We start from the raw sequence: 14827 nt of genomic DNA, 5'->3' as shown, positions 1-14827 counted from the left end.
TTTTTCCGCAGGTCTTGATTTTCACATTTTTCTCTTTTAGTTTTGTTTGGAAAGCTCCGAGTGTGGCGGTGGGTTGGATTTTCTGTTCTTCTTCTTTTAACCACCTCTGCTCCATTACTGGTTACACTAGATTGTATTTCCCATGTGGGGTTGGCCCCAAACCACTCAAAAGCCCAAAAGCTGTCAGCATGGATTGACATCAGCTGGTTGTCATCAGGTGCGGGCAGATATTGACCTTGTGGTAGATAAGCAACACCACACACTGCTATTTTCAGATGTGGTGGTCATTCGACGATGTTAACAGCGGATTTTGTTGCAGTCACTGTGTAACTGAAAGGAGTTATGAGTGCTCCATTATTAATAGAGAAACTTTAAATACTTAAAATTGTCATTTTATTTTTAAGTTGTGTTTTATTATGTCTGCTTTTAATTAATAAACTCCTAATAAATATATAATTTTTGTTAAATTCACCCTCGAGCCGTGCTAATACAGGAAAAGAAAGCATCATTGTATGCCTGTCATTTGAGTGAACAGGCCGTTTTAATGTTAAATTAAATTAATGTTTTTTTTCACCCTATTTTAAAATCTGTTTGCGGTATGAGAAAAAAAAATACACTCTTGCGTTGGGCCTCTCTAGAGAGCTCAAGCGCCCCCGATGTCCTGAAACCATAATCGGCCCGCATCATCTCCTGGATAATCCTTCTCTAAAGCCATATTTAAAAATCACACATAAAATATTATATTCCGGTGAGTGTGTCCGTGCATGTGCGAGTGTGTGTGAGAGTGCATGCGTGCCTTTCCCACGAGTGTGCGTACGTGCCTTGCGGTGGGGCGATGCGTCTTTGTCCTTCCTCCTCTCCCCCTGCAGATGAGATGACTGATTCTGGAGTATGGGGGCTCTTCCCTCACTCCATGTCATTTCCAGGCCAGCAGACCCCCGGGGACCCTCTATAACGTTCCCTGCCCAACAGCCCCCAGAGCCCCTCGGGCCTATGACACACATAACACATTGACTCTGTCAGCGCCACAGCTTATTTTAGAGCGGCCTCCTTGGCTGCCAGGAGAACTTTAACTTTATGTAAATCATATTAATAAATTTGCGAGCGTTAGGGGAGGAGGGGTGAAGTTGCTCTGAGGATTTCAGCACATGTGCCAGCACCAGAAGGTGAGCGGGACAGTGACAGTAAGTCAACAGATGAAGGAAGAAGAGGAGGAGGAGAGATGGCATACAGTATGGTCCAGTAAGTACTGAGGTTGTGCTGGAAATAAGGTCAGGATAAAAATTGATTTTGAATAACCTGAAGGTGGGTAACGTTACGGCTGGTAATCCTGTAGGTGAAAAAACAGAAGCCGTTGATGGATAACAGGACAGGAAGAACACAGCTGCAGTAAATAAGGGAAAATATGATGTAAAATCTGCCCAAAATGAAGAGTAGTTATTGTCAATAAATGTAAATGAAAATGGAGCAAACACAATCAAATGTTGAAATGAAAAAGTTTGTATTTTTTACAGGCTTCCACTGAAGTTGCCGGAGTTTTGAAAGTGAAATCTTCCATCCTACCTAAAGAGCTGCTGCGTGGGGAACATTCAGCCAATTTAGATCTAAAGTGGAATATTTTGTATGTGAACGTACATCTCTGTGTGATTCCTGCGAGTTAGCCGGGGTAGTTATTGGATTACATCCAAACCCATATGTATGTGCACGTTTGCACATTCCTGTTTAGCCTCTGATAGGATTGCATTCAGCTGGCTACGGTGAACCCAAGATGACAAAAGTGTTTCTATTTGTTCAATTGAGCCCCCGCTGCTGGCATCTAATGGGTCTTTCCACTGAGCTCATTTTCTCTATTTCATCTAACACCTGCCACCCTGCCAGAGATGGAGAGCGCACGAGAGTCACAGACACCAGCTCTCAGTTAGGGTCGAATTATACCGGTAATTTCTGTTTTCTTTCTACTGGATAATGAACGCGTGATAACGGAACAAAAAGAATTCGTGGAAAGACAAACTGGTGTAAAAAATACATCATTCTGACGTTTAAAGAATGATTTAAAAACATATATATTTCTTTTGATTGAGACAGAACTGCTGTTTTTAAGGACATGTGCCTGTTTTGTCTCCATCAGCTGTGAGACAGCCTGTGAGACACGCAACGGTGTCAGGACGACACGGAGTCATTGATTGTTGCGGAGAAGATATTAGTGCAATCAATGCAACGCGCTGATGAGCACGTTTGCAGGAAGCGAAGCCCATCATCTCACTCTCTCACTTCACCTTTCGTCCATGTCAAGGAGGAAGAGGTGGGAGGGAAAATATGGAGCAAAGCTCCGGGGATAAATAGCTCTCAGCTTTCCTCTCACACACATTTAACCTTTATGTACTCCTGTTAATATACAGTGAACATGCATGGCCAACAAACTGTGGGATCTACGTCTCCTCCTGGGTTTGAAGCAGAGATCTTTTGCTTGTTAAGCCATTGTTAAAACCATCACACTGTGAAGCCAATGATGAGGCACAATATAGAAGCCACTGTATTTGTTTTCATGCAATAAATCCCTTAAAAAACGATGGGCATGACTGTGGGTTAATCTTTCTGTCAGTGTATTGTGACTTTAGACCCTGTTCCCTGCACTTAACCCACAGCCCTGCTTTCCTCATAATATATAAAACCTAAAAACACGTTTTACCACAATAACAGTCTTCCTTGTTCTCTTTAATAAGATTAAACTCACAGCTAATACACATTCCCACTACTGTCTGAAGAAGCATGGAGGCAGGTGACGTGTGTTGATGTTGGGGAAATGTGAAGACCGAACTACTGCAGCACCGAAATACTGCTGAATTCATAGTAAACAGTTTCTGTGCTACTGATCTTGAGTGTGGTTAAGTTAAGCCTACTCAAAGACTTAGTTAACAAAATGATGCGAGTATTAGCCCCCTGACCTGAACGCCTCAGCTTTTCAGTGCACAACTTAAAGAAGACACGACCTACAGTTCAGACTGACATGTTTTAAGCTATCTTACAAATCAAGATTCCCTTTATTTACACGAACTGACTTTTCAGATGATTTTTACAGCATTTTAATCTGTCCCTGTTATCTTCTACAGCATGCTTTATTACCCCTGTTGATAATACTCCCTCCATGTATCGCTCCATAGATAAATGCACGCACGCGCTCCCCAGCGCGTAGCTCTTAATTACAGGGAGCCTTTGGCGGGACGGGAGTGACGGCAGACGGCGTAAGGAGGCGCTGGGGCCTGCGTGCGCCCAGAGGGTCACTGTCAAACCGCTCTCACAGTTTATCGACGACACTGGACTCTTACCGCAGGGAGAGGGAGAAAATGAAGCCGCCAATAAAATTAATTAGCCACTGTCAGCTTAATAACACTATTTAGGCCAGTGATATTACAATGACTGCTGGGTTTTGCTGTATGTGTCTCTGTGGGCTATAAAAACTGATTGAATATTCCTATCTGTTCACACTCTGTAAATATAATTTTGCTTAGCACTTTCAGTTGAGAGGTTTTTGGTTTTTTTATTGCTTCTTGGCTTCTACATCTGAGCGCACGTTTATTTTGGATTCACTCGTGTTGTGGCGGTTTACCTTATTTCCCTCAAAGCACAGAGGGAAGAAGCGCATTCATTCCTTGGCAGTAGCAAGCATCCTCTCAGCCCATGTGTTGATTAAAAGGCCCGGCACATATACATATGTTCCCTGTCTGTCTGGCTCAACAAGATGCAGGCTGGTTACATGCTTTACTAATCATTCCAACAGCTCATGCTCTCCAGGGACGCAAGCCAAACTCCGTAATTCAGCACACTCTTGTCGACATAATGGTATCAGCAGCCTTAGAAATATGACATTAAAGGAGAGGAAGAGAAACACTGTCTTGGCATGATTTCCTGCCTCCTCAAAGAAATGGAGAAACTTCAATTAGCCAGTCATCGTAAAACATTACTAACTCATGAAGGGCTGTCACAGTTGCTTTTACTAATCTGGTTATATTTTAACTTGTATTTCTTTTAGGCAAAGCAATTTATAAAAATAATGTAAAATCGAATGTCCAAACCCCACAGACACTCAAGTCAACCAGCAAAGTGGAAATCTGAAGTATACAGTGCTTGATATCTTTGCTGTGAAAATAATGACCGTAATAACCAATCAAATGTTGAACTAGGGGCTCAACTGATTTCCTATCAGTTGATTAAGTTTTTAAGAAGAAACAATCAACACTGTGGGTGAAGATCTTCTCACCTGTAATGTCCTGAAAAACAAAGATGTAACCAAGTTAAGGGTTATTATCGTTCTGCACAGTTATACTGGTGTTTGGCTCTGATATTTCTGTACTCAGAGTTTTCCCTTTGACTTTATTTTTTCTTATATTACGCTAGATCAAATTTCATTTTGGCTTCATTTTTTTCCTTCTGATCTTGATGTTGACCATCTTTCTGGATGAGGAAGTGTGCAATTATTTTCATGACATGTCCTGGAAAAGGGTTCACTACTCATGAATGTCTGAACGAATACAGAGAATATGCATGACCTGAAATCTTTTTAGTTTATGTGGAGAGCAGAAGAGGAAAACATTGTCCATAAAGCCTCAGATATATAAAAAAAAAACAATTAAGTCTTCATGAGTCTAGCCTTATCATTTCAAATGATCATATCACTACTTCTTTCATTCCTGCCTTCACACACATATCCCCTCGTGGTACTTTTTTCCCCTCTCCATTTTTAAACATTGTACTATTCAGGCTTATCGCAACAAAAAAGGGAGATTACATGTGAAGAATGAACCCTCTTAGACATATGGTTTTCATTTCTGAGAGCTTTATTCAATTTAGATAACTAATAATATTCTGATATTATATAATCCCTCTGGACACACAGTTTAGTTTAATCTCATTTGAGAGAGTCACTTACCCAAATATCAAACATAGCTGACTTTTAGTTGTTAAAAAATCCAATGTTTTGGCACTTTACACCGAAACAAAGCAAAGCTCTAACATATACTGTGAAACGTGTTCACTGCATAAACCTCTCTGTCTCTTTGGCGTGAAACTGGAGGTACAGAGCAGTCGATCATCTTCACCCTGTCAGCACAAAGACAAAGAGCTGCCTCCGAGCGAGCAGAGCTGGTCATAGGTGAATCACACGTACACACACAGATATAGAGATAGCCTCATGTGCTGTGACACACACACACACACACAGTCCCATATGCACACTGAGCCGCTAAAGACAGGGGGCTGGCTAGAAGAGTAGCTGGCTGGAGTGCCCTTGGCGTGATCTTCAGGCCACTGTCAGTGGACATAGTGGCTACACACTGCACTCTTTCCACAGACACACACATGCTTTCATCATGCCCCTCTATTCACTAACCTCTGTTGTTCCTTTGACCACCCACCTAGGCGCTCCTGCTGTCCTGTCACACTGCTGTGAGATCAACCCGAGTCTCCTGCTGGGCAGCCGGGAGGTGGTGATTGGAGTGAGGGGCACACTGTGAGTGTGTGTTTAGGTGGAAAAAAAGCGTATGTGGCACACCAGCGTTTGACCGCCAGCTGACGGTTATCAGTTGCTCATTATTTCCACTTCTCCCCCTTTCATTTGTTTATCTGTTCATTTTTTCCAAAGGTTAAACAGAAGCCAGTGGCTTGTTTGTTTTCGTTCGGGGTGCATAATGCACATAGCTGCCAGGGTGAATCATGTGATCACTCGCCACCCATTAGTAGTAGTTTGAATGACAGTGAGGGGAAAAGCTTCTCATCATTCTTCACTTGTGTTTGATCATAAACTGATGGGGGGATATGGTAAGACTGGACTAGAGACCAGTTGGCAACCATCTGGCAACCACTGTAGAATCATTGTAGCGATCACTTTAAAATCTCCTTAGGCTAGATTTCATCTTTGCTTTGTATTGTCAGCTTTGTATTTACACATATTCATACCTAAACACTAAAAGAAAGCCTTTATATCTGTCTTCATTAGATGAGGATTTGTGTTGATGTGGAGAACTGTAGCCTGAGGTTTATAGGGTTGACTGGTGCATAAGGAGAAGCCCTTGATGAGAATAGTCGCCACAGTGAAATCAGATTTGGTTTTTGGATTCATATGAGTAGTGGTATAACATTTTGCTCTCTTATTAGGGCAGATAATAATGTACACACATTAATACCATGTGTACCAATTTTTGAGATGGATAAGAAAACTGTCAGATATTTAGAGCTATAACTTATTTGTTTAAATAAACGAACAATCCAGAGACTATTCACAGAGAAATATTGTGCAAATAGACAAATGCAATATTAAAATGTAATATTAGGATGGTTCTGAAAAAAGTGGTTCCTGTTGTCCCAACTGTGGGACCTGTGATCCAGTCCATAAATGTAAATATGACAAAAACAGAAGCTGGTAACAGTTAGAACGAGTACAGCATGAAGCTAGTTGATGTCACACGTCAGAAGCAAGTATTTTGGTTTGTTTGTATGTTTTCCAGTCCAACCACAAAGCTGCGAAGTGGATTTAGGGGTAGCTGCACGTTTAGAGAGAAAGTTTTTATTGCACAAAGCTTCTAAATCTATAAATGCTTCTTGGCTAACTTTACTAACTCATTAGAAATTATAAGAAGCAAGCCTGTTAATACCAGATTTCCAAAATTCTGCCCTCCTCTGCAGTGATGAACTCCATCCGAGTCTCTGCAGCTGTGGTTCCAAGCCAGGACCACATTGCTGACCAACTGTGTTGCAGAGATATGAGTTGAGGCCGTAGGAAATGTCTCCTGAAGGGGGATATTTTGGGGAAGGGGAAGATTACAGAATGCTCAGTAAAACCCGCTCAGAAGGAATCAGTAGGCAGTTTGAGCAGAGGCCAGATTATTAATTGATGTGAGTCCTCAATGGGTGTCCTCGCTAGTGTTTATGCCTTTTTCAAGACTGCTTACTTCTTGTGGGTTGGCACCAACAGTATCCTTACTTTTCAGTTTTGCAGTTTTCTCTGACCTTGTTTTTTGAGCAGGGTTTTGTTCTCTTGATATTTTTTTATCTGCTTTTTTCTGCTGCTGTCTGATTCCTCAGCTTGAAAATGTCTGACTCTGCTGAACCTGACCTATGTGAGAGTTTGCTGTCCTTGGTGAGAATGCACATTTAATCCCATGTGACTATCTCCATGTCTACTTTCAACTTTGGTGACTGGAAATATATAAAGTTCAAATTTGAAAAGTGAAGAACAAATGTTCTGGCTTGTATTTCTACTTCTGTATGCATAAGGCTCAACCACATCCATGAACAGATGTATGTACAGTAAGGAGTGTGTGCATGTATGCATTTAACATACAAATTCACCTCTCCCTACTACCTCTTTCCACAGAGTGGCAATTCCTGGCTGAAGAGGAGCCATCCAGGAGCCAGGGGACCTGCCCTCTGCTCCCTCCTCCTGTTCCTGCTTTGATTTCCAATATGTCCTCGCATCACCACAGATGGATGCAGAGGAAACATTTCCTCGGCCGACAGTGCTAGCAAGGCCCCTGGGCCCCAGAAGTTGATAGGGGGCAGAAATTGGAGAATAATGTAATAGAATATTTGATTGGGCTCTGATGTGCAGGACACTGGGAAGTCTGCCATAGTAATGTGTCTGAGCTTTGCTGGAAAGGTGCACTTCTTTCCTCTTCTTCTCACTGCCCTCCTTCTTTTCTCATCTTTGTCTGGCTCCAGGTTTTGATTTAATAATATCTGTCACTCGGTGCACACCAGAAAAAAACAAAAACAAAACGTGGGCATGTCTTTTTTTCTTCTTTTCCAGAATTCTGAGAAAAAAAGTCAGAATTCGGACCTTTTTTTTTTTTTCCGGTGGCCCTAATCCTCTTCCATATCTGATACACTTTTTCAAGAAGAGCAAAATTCAGGCCAAAGAAACATTTATTTTAAAGATTTTATGGAAAGTTGAGGCATGCAACCAAAAATTAGCTCTGCTGCTTCCTAAACAGTGTCACAGAATAAAAGAGAACCTAGGAATTTATTTTGAAAGCCAAATTGTGCAAAAATATCTTGCGTAGTGCTTTCACGAGGGACCTAGTGGACCTGGGAACTGGCTGGGATTTTTGCAGATGGGTGGCTTCAGTGAATTGGGTGGCAGCACACGTCCTGGCAAATGAATACTGATTTGCATTTATGATTCAGGGTAAAAAAATATCACACAATGGATCATGAAAAACTCAGAGGATTGGTCTGTTACATGTATATGATGGGGCCGCTGATATTTCTGACTTGGCTTATTATGACTGTGGCGAGTTTGGCAGGCACCACCCGTGTCTTTTTTTTTCCGGCGCTGCCGAAAGAAGTGCTTCAGAAGGAGAGGATGTGTTTTTGTCACGCCTAGCCATTGTGCCAAAAGACAAAACAAGTGACAACAGGCAGCCTGCTTTACAACACTTCTATCAGAATCAACAGCAGCCACAGGTGAGCGTTTATGGATCAAAATAGTTCCATCCACGAAACAAGGCACCCGCTCACTCTTAATCGTGTCAACACTCATGACTCCTGAAAGGCGCTCATATAGAAGTTTAGATCAGCCTGCTGAGCAGCTCAGTTGTTCACAGGTTATGGTTAAAGTCACACAATCTGAGAATGAGAGGTTTGGCTAGGTGAGCTTGGAAGAGGTTGCAGAGGTTCTGCCTCTCCCTTGTTCTGAGAATGCTTCTGAGCTAGTGTCAAAACGGCATCAGATCAGAAGGGGTCAGCGTGAAGTGTCTCCAAGACCTCCAGGTTTTACAGCAACTCTAACATTAAGTATTCACAATGCTATTGCTCTAGTTACGACAGAGAAATTCCACTTTTAACTACACTCATGCATTATGCACTGCTCTTATCAATGTTTACACCCGATCCATAACTTGAGTTCTGCTAATCAGTCACAGAGGCAGGAACAAAGAAGAAGAAATGCAAATCCAAGACTGGACAAAGGCTTGTGCATACTCATCTGCATAAAAACCAAAAGGTGCTCCAAAAGGTTAGGCACAAAGATTGGGAATACTGTAAGCCTTAACAACTATAATTAGTCTTTTTGGTGCCATTCCCACCCTCTAGAGCCAAAACAGATCTAAGGACTAAAAGAAAGAAACCAGTGGGTAATAGCAACTTAACATCTCTATTCAAAACATCAAAAAGAAATCTCCCTCCCTCCTTTATTTGCTTGCTTTTCCCCTGAGATAGCTGTCTAAAAAAAATGCAGCTAATCACATTCCTTTAAACCAAACAGACGTTTACACTAGCTCTCAGGTGGGTACCTGTTAATTGCCAGCTGCAACTTTGCCCACCTGGTGAGCTGCCATGGGACACAGACTGGTAGAGTGAAGTAGGAAATGAGGAAGGGGCGGAAAAGAATGAGGGATGTTTTAATGGAACAAACAGACGTTCATAACTGGCTATGAGAAGCGTGGCCAAAGAAAGCCCGATGACTTAACTCAGCCTTCACAGTACAGCACTCCCAACACTCCTAATTCCTTTGTTAATTCACTTTCACTCATCGCTGAGCTTAGTTTGCAGTCCTTCACCCTCCCTGTAAACACTCACTGTTTTGTTGCTCTGCCATCCTGGGCTACTGTGGTGATTGTCATTATGCTGGCTCAGCAGTGCAGTTCCCCCGAAGAGAAGAGCAGTCATGCTGGAGGAGGATTTTAAATTTCACACCCGTACTGTGGGAGGGAATGGGACATGGGGGGCCTTTGGACAAGGTGCTAATTGAGAAGACGATATACCACCTATGTGTGTTCCAAGGCGAGCATTCATCCAAAAAGCTGATGCAGGGGCTTCAGACGGGGCTGTGAAGGGAGGCGTTGGCTCACTGCTTTCCTCGCCTGTAAGGATGCTGAGAAAAGCCATTCTGAATTGGACCCCAGATATGCTACACAATCTCTCTTAATTGCACTTGAATGTGGAAAACATCCAGCTTAGTGGTATTTCATGTCTGCGTGGGTGTAATACACCACAGCCTTCCAAAAGCACGACTGGTTTTTACTGCACGGGCATTTTAAGCGTAGCTATGCCGCTGTTTTCAAAACGTAGAGCGATACGGGCAGCTTAAGCAGCAAGCTCTGCCAGGGGTTGGGCACTCGATGGCGGAGGGCCCAATTCCAATGTCCGCCTGGCGATTGGTGCTGTCAGATACACTGGTCAGGGGAAATCAGAGCAAAGCCGAAGACTTCTCCTCCAGTCATCAATCACCTGCCTGTAGCCAGCGCGCGAGCCAATCTGCCCAGGCCTCGGGCCAGAGGATTCATCAGAGGGGACAACGCTTGACATCCAGAAAAATGAGCTCAACCCTCCACACGTCAGGACAAATCGGGGCCCAATGTCACTGACTTGCTCAGCACGAGAGGTCTACATTCAAAAGGGATAAAAGAAAGAGAAAGCGTGTGTACGCTCACTATCCTCTTCAATTTGTCTTCAAATTATGACAGCTGGCCCCCAAAGTCTTCATTCTATTTCTACAGCAAGGAAACGTAGCTACACCGCACATGCGAATATAGGTGTGCCCGTCCCTCATTCAGCCTCACACAGGCGCTCCTCCGGGTTGAGGAGATGAAGAGGAGAGTCATCAGGCTGAAAATGATTAATGCTCCTTTTGGTCCCTTCTGGCATCTGGAGCACATCTGCCCCTCTGGGACCATGACAGCTATGGCACCTGCTTCGGGGATTAAATGCCCTTTGCCCCCTCTCTCGAGGCGTGCAGGTAAGGGATCCATCGCACCACCTCATCAACAACGCCGCCCCCCAAATCGCAAAAAAAAAAGAAAGAAGAAAAAAAGCTAAAAACAAAAACGCAGTCTAGGCCCACCCTGGAGCTCAGCACATTAAGCGGGGGTGATATTTATGATGTGGAAATGGCCTGCTATTTATTCCGCATACAGAGGAAGTGGAGATGAATCATTGTAGTCCCTCAGACCACTCTTTCTCTCTCCTTCTCTCTCCCCAACTCTTTTTTCCACAAATCCTGTGAACTTGTCTCCTGCTCCATCTGTTGGGGTTTCGTCTTCTTTCTTTTTTTCCCCTCCAAATTTGAAATTATTAGCTGTGCATTTAAAATTCTCGAACTCTGTTTTACCATCACTGCACATTTAGTCTCACAACAGACTGACCTGACTCCCAAATGGCCAAAAAAAAAAAAAAAAGGTGGGCTGCCATAGTCCAAATAACACAGTCATGAGGTTAGAAGGAGAAGACATCCACATAAAAGCAAATAAAACTTTTTTATTGTCCAACTTTATCTCATATGTCCAAAAATAATAATTAAAAATTCACAATTTTCACAATTAAAGTCTTTAGATGGGTCAAACATGCCCCCAAAACAACCAAGCATGTCTAAATCTTTCTGCTTCTTTGTACCTACACACAGGGAATCAGACATCCTCTGCACAGTTTCACAAAAGGCTTGTGAAATGTTGCCCTAATTAAAGTTCAAGGAATGCAAAAAACTAATTCTAATTAACAATGATGATGATGAATTAACTGCTGGTGTGACCCGTACAGCAGGTTATCCCAACATGAAGAAATATGAATTTGTCCACTGAAAAGCATAGATATATATCATAAAGTATAATCAACATAAAGTGCACAACTAACTCAACTTTAAAGACCACGACAACAAATTAAAAAAAAATACATTTCTCCTATAATTTCAAACGTTTCTGTGAATAAAAATGAGCAACGTTACTACACAATGCCAGGGCGCACCTGCACAATAAAAGATCATTTTGCATTAACAGTGTGGTGCCAGTCAAGAAAGGGAAAATTAAAATTGATTTTGATAGAAGCAGAAACAGTAATAACTAATAATGCAGCACGAGGTCACCCTCCACTCTTTTCCAGGAAGTTGAAATCGTGTAATTTACAACATGTGATCATATTTTGCACACATTCACTGCAGGCCATTTGTGGCTATAAATAGATTTAAAAAGAAAAGATGCAAAACATAATGCATAAGCCCACAGGATACACGGGACACATCAATATCCCAATACCACATCAGGGGGATCTGTGACCACTTTGGAGAGTGTTTTTTAGCCTGGCTGACACACACATACACACACACACACACACACACACACACACACACACAACCCAGTTGGCTAAGAGAAAAAGAGAAACGCCAAGGGGAGGAGTGTGTGAGAGCGTGACAGCGGATCAATAGTTGTGTTTGTGGCGGCACTCCCACAGGAGTGAAGCAGTATATGAAAAGCCACTGCTGATGGCTGAAGGTCCTCTCAGAACATTCCCTGTGTGTTTAGCCCACAGCCAAGGTTAACCCCAGCACAAAGACACCACAAAACCTCAGCCTGCCTCCCCGGGGCGACATACACTCACACAGGCGAGGGCCCACAGGAGCCTTTCTTCTTTTCCTGTGTGCGTGTGTGTGAGAGACAGTGTGTGTGCGTATCATAGCAACAAAACGGCGAATCCTCGAATACAGTGACACAGCCACGGGCACGAATAGAAGCTACTGCGTCATGTATCGCGCATCGCCATTAATTTGTTTCACGACGCAGCTGTAATTGAATTAAAGATCATTTCTTGTTTAATGATATTCTTGCAGTGAAAACAATGCGGAGCGAGATCGCACAAGATGACAGACACATTAGCACATTTCCATACAGGGTTAATATTCCTGTTGTGGATAAAGTAATGAATTTCACTGAAGGCACACAGTAATTGTGAGCTAAAGCAGAGTTAACCTCGGTGATTTATCCAGACTTAATTTCCATCTTAACACCTCTTTATTGCTTTTACTAGCATTAAACAGCCCCTTTGAGAGAGAGGCAATAACTGTGGGGCCATAACACTGCTAAATCATGCATTTAAAGCAGTACAATGTGTATATGGAAGTTTCACTGCACCCTGGGTGACAAGAAAACTACTCATGCTCACACAAATAAATGTAACATCGCTTTCTCTAGCTGAAGCTAGACAAGGGGAAAAAAACCCAGTTCCCTCTCCTAAGGCTCATTTTCCTCCTAAATTATATCTTTCTCACCAGATTTTCCACAGACAAAGGATTCATGTTGTTGTTGATTACAGAGATGGAGGAAAATAGGAAGCTTGTCATGCTCTCTGCAGTAATCATAGGATACTCTGTCAAGCAGCTCTCAAGGTGTCTGCATTCCTTCTCTTCAGCCGGCCTCCTCCCCGTACGGGCCGTAACTAGCTGTGATGAGCCTCGACAGGCCGTCACTGCCACAGAGGACTGATGGAATACTAATTAGCGTGCCACCACTTGAATTATTCATGCATCTTAATTAGGGGAGAGATTTCCCATTAGGCTTTTAGATGTGACTGAAGAGTTTGGCCGCTGTTTTGAGAGAGAGTTGGCGGGTGTGTAAATAGACGAGCACCCGCAAAACCATAGGGCGCCACGTTCCGTGCATATGTAACATCCATCACACACACACCCAAAAAAAAGCTTATAGTTCAAGGTTAGAAAATGTTGTCTAAAAGGTCATTTACAACTAGATACAAAAAAAATAACTGTTCCCAAAATGCCAAACAGCCACAACTTTTCAAGGAATAATTAATAGCAGCTGCTTCTCTGCGAGGCTGCACAGAAAACACACACGTCCTGATGCCCTGCTTTAGGGTTCACCAACTAACTAATGTTCTAGAGCTAAAACAGCAGAGCAGCAACCAGTGCATGATATTTCTCCTCATCTCTGTGCTTTTCTTTTATGCTGAGGCACCAAGTGCTAGCCGGTTCGAGCCAAAGCCACATCCATCTGCTGCAGTTTAGCAGGGAAATTAGGCACTCAATGTAGCATATTTGTTTAAGTAATTGGAAAGTAATTAATAACCTGAAAATATAATAATGTGCTCAGCGGCAGCTCTTCTCCTACAAGCCATTCCGGGGGATTGTAGCGTTTGAAGCCAAGTACGTGCGTGCGTGCATCTTGTCAGCATATTACACTGCAGCTGCTTTGTGAGCTTCTAGTGAGATAAACAAGAATGACAGTAGAAAAAGGGGAGAGGGGGAGAAATTAAACGTTGATTCATAGGTGAGGAACTGACGAGGTGCTCCACAAGACATCACGCTGCAGGGTGCTCACTGGGAGCCCATTTGGCTGTAGACACTGCGGCACTGGCTTCCATAACTGCAAAACGAGCACGGCGGGGAAATCGGAGCCCAAGGATTAGGCCGACATTAAACCCAGTCTCTAATTATGCTGTTCAGAGATTGTTTTTAATAAATATTTGATGAAATGTCATCTGCTGCTCTGAGGTGGTGGGAGGTGGTGGTGGGTTTGCGGAGGTGAGAATAGGGCTCAGCTTTCACATTTGCACACATACAGCGTGTGTATGTGTGTGTGTGTGTCTGTGTGCACTTGTTTTCTCAAAGACAGACATTTACCTTTGCTTAACCAGCTGAATAAATGGAACTAATGATTTTAACCTCACTTTGTTAAGAAGCAGCATTATTTAAAGGCACAGCCATTTTTAAGGTAATTTAATAGAAAGAAAAATGTTGTGTTCATAAATATACTTTGATCAGTGTGTAATTACATCATCCAACAAACTGGTGTGTTACCCCAAATTTAGAATTAATCTATTAAGAGTCCATTAAAACGACATAGGAGCAGGTGCTGGTTTATGGAAGCTGCCATGTTGTCCCACCAGCTTGAGAAGAAGAAGAGAATATGTATTGATGCATTCTCAATCATCCAGGAAAGTAAATCTCCAAAAGTTGATTCTTGTCATCTGGACGTAGCGTTTTGTGGGAGAAACGTTTCGTCACTCATCCAGGTGACTTCTTCCCTTACCCTTAGGCCCCCTCCTCGATTCAGAG

The sequence above is a fragment of the Mchenga conophoros genome, linkage group LG5 (genome assembly GCF_057382185.1).
Source record: "Mchenga conophoros isolate Kocher_MC1m ecotype Shallow Benthic linkage group LG5, M_conophoros_male_GT1.1, whole genome shotgun sequence".
In the NCBI taxonomy this organism is placed as follows: Eukaryota; Metazoa; Chordata; class Actinopteri; order Cichliformes; family Cichlidae; genus Mchenga; species Mchenga conophoros.
The sequence above is the reverse complement of the archived record's forward strand: the minus strand, read 5'-3'. Positions refer to the sequence as shown.